Source organism: Eimeria tenella, genomic scaffold (genome assembly GCF_000499545.2).
Source record: "Eimeria tenella Houghton genomic scaffold, Eth_scaff101, whole genome shotgun sequence".
NCBI classification, from domain to species: domain Eukaryota; phylum Apicomplexa; class Conoidasida; order Eucoccidiorida; family Eimeriidae; genus Eimeria; species Eimeria tenella.
In genome coordinates, this window is record NW_013541460.1 from 108,715 (window position 1) to 111,564 (window position 2,850).

Genomic DNA, 2,850 nt, shown 5'->3' on the forward strand with positions numbered 1-2,850 from the left:
ACTCAGCTCCGGGTGTATGTACACAGCAGTGCGGGCGCTGGGCGCGGCAGCCGCGGGTGTCTGTACACCGCAGTGCCAGGTGTTTGTACACTAGACTGTGAGGTGCATGTACACTGGACTGCCAGGTGTATGTACACTAGACTGCCAGGTGTATATGAACTAGACTCGCAGGTGTATGTACACTAGGCTGCCAGGTTTATGTACACTAGGCCGCCAGGTGTATGTACACAAGACTTTCAGGTGTATCAGGTGTATATGAACTAGACATGCATGCACACTAGCCTGCCAGGTGGATGCACACTACTAGCGCGCCAGGTGTATGTACACTGGACTGCGCGGTGTATGTACACTAGACTGCGAGGTGTATGTACACTAGACTGCCGGACGCAGGGGAGGTGTGTTATTGAGGGAATCTTTTATTCTTTGTGCTGTAATGACAGAAAGTCTTGAATGTGCACTTTCCTAATTAGATTCTGATGTACACCTCAGTACAAGAGGTGCGCGTACAGCTCAGCGGAGGTGTACGTACAGCTCAAATGCTATGTGTGGGCACGCATCTCAGCACCAGGTGCAGCTGCTGCTGCTGCAACTGCTGTTGCTGCTGCTGCAAGTGCTGCTGCTGCTGCTGAAAATGCAGCTGTCTGTCGAAGTCTCGGGGTCACGCCCGTGCTGTCGCGCTAACTAAAGCGTGGGGTGTACGTACACCTGGACGCAGCCCGCAGCGTCTGTACAGAACTAAACAGGCCAAGTGAGGCCAGTTTTTTGCATTTAAAGAATCGGCACTAGTGGGAGCTCAGAGGTCTTCCAGCAAAGAAGCAGCAGTGCTGGAGGCGGTCTGTGCAGATACAGACGGAGCCACGCCGCGGCTTTGCTGCAGCGGCTCAGCAGCAGCAGCAGCAGCAGCAGGGCGTTCTCGCTGCGGCCCCTCTATGCCTTCGATTAGCCCATTCAAAGGCCCCGGGGAAAGAACAAAACTTGCCGGGGTTCGAACCCCCGAGGCTTCCAAAAGGGCCACAGAATGACCAAAGTGCTGCGCCGGACTCTTTGGGACTTCTTCCTTAACTTCGAGGTCTTGTGGGGAAATTACCTGCGGGCAAAAAGACTGGACCTAGCCACCTTATTTGCTGCTTGCATGCATGCACTCAGCGGCAGAACGAGCTGCTGCTGCTGCTTGCATGCATGCACTCAGCAGCAGAACGGGCTGTTGCTGCTGCTTGCATGCATGCACTCAGCAGCAGAACGGGCTGTTGCTGCTGCTTGCATGCATGCACTCAGCAGCAGAACGGGCTGTTGCTGCTGCTTGCATGCATGCACTAAGCAGTAGAACGGGCTGCTGCTGCTGCCTGCATGCATGCACTCAGCAGCAGAACGAGCTGCTGCTGCTTGCAAGCGTGCTGCAGGTGCAGCGGCTGCTGGCATGCATGCAAGCAGCAGCAGGGGCTGCTGCACCTGCTGAGAAAAAGACAAGACAGGGAAAGTGCTGCTGCAGTGCTGCTGCAGCAAAACTCACTCCCACAAGAGAAGCAGAGGGGGATGACTGAGTCAAAGGCTGCGGGTCAATGGGGCCCCCCCGGGGGGCCCCCCGCTTCCCCCCGAAGCTGCTGCGGGCGCATGCAGCAAATGTGCTGCTGCAGTTCTCTTTGCGGCTGCGCCGCAGCGAAGCAGGCAGCCAGCTGCTGCTGCGTCTCGCCCCTGCAACAGCAGCAGCAGCAGCAAGCCAATGCTGCACCTGAGACACGCCGTGCCCAGACACTGCGCTCCAGCCAACCACTTGACAGCTGCAGACACAAGCAGCAGCAAGCAGCAGCAACAACGCATGCAGCAGCAGTACCCACTTCTGCCGCAATCTAACCAGGGGGCCCCAGGGACCTTAGGGGCCCCGGGGGACCCAGAAGCCTCAGGGGCCCCACGGGACTCAGGGGCCCCCAGGGTCCCAGTGGCCTCAGGGGCCCCAGGACCTCAGGGGCCCCAAGAGCCCCAGGGGCCCCTGAGGCCCTAGGGGCCCCAGGGGGCCTAGGGGCCCCAGGGGGCCTAAGGGCCCCAGGGGCCCCCGAAACCCTAGGGGCCCCTGGAGGTCCAGGGCGCCCCTGGGGCCTCCCGGAAAAGACATGAGCAGCCCCATGGGGAAGGAGATGCATGCAAAGGAGAATCGTTGGAGAAATAAGTCCGGCCCCGGGGCGAAAAAACAACACAAAAAAAAGAATAAATAAAAATGGAGACAAGTAGAACAACGAAAGAAAAGGAAGTATTTAAAAATGAAGAGATTAAAGGAGCTGCAGAGTTGAAAAGATTAAAAGTGGAAATAAAAAAAAGAAAAAAAGAAATCTGGAAAAGTGCTGACGTTCTTTTGACTTCGTCGGGAAGAGCCAAAAGCTCCTCCACTTCTGCAGGCCTTTTGGCCGAGCTCAAGTCCTGAGAAAAATAAAAATAAAAATAAAAATAAATAAAACTAAAAGTGGATATAAACAAAAATAAATAAAAATAAAAACTTGCAAGAAGGAAGTGGGAATTAGCGACTCCGCCCGGGAGGTGTACAGACACTCGGACTCAGGGGGACACACTGCCAGTAGCGCGCATGCGTGCAACGTGCATGCATCTTGCATGCAACATGCATGCAATGCGCATGCAACGTGCATGCATCTTGCATGCAACATGCATGCAATGCGCATGCAACGTGCATGCATCTTGCATGCAACATGCATGCAATGCGCATGCAACGTGCATGCATGTTGCATGCAACGTGCATGCAATGTGCATGCAACGTGCATGCATGTTGCATGCAAGATGCATGCACGTTGCATGCGCATGGCATGCATGTTGCATGCTAGATGCATGCACGTTGCACGCATG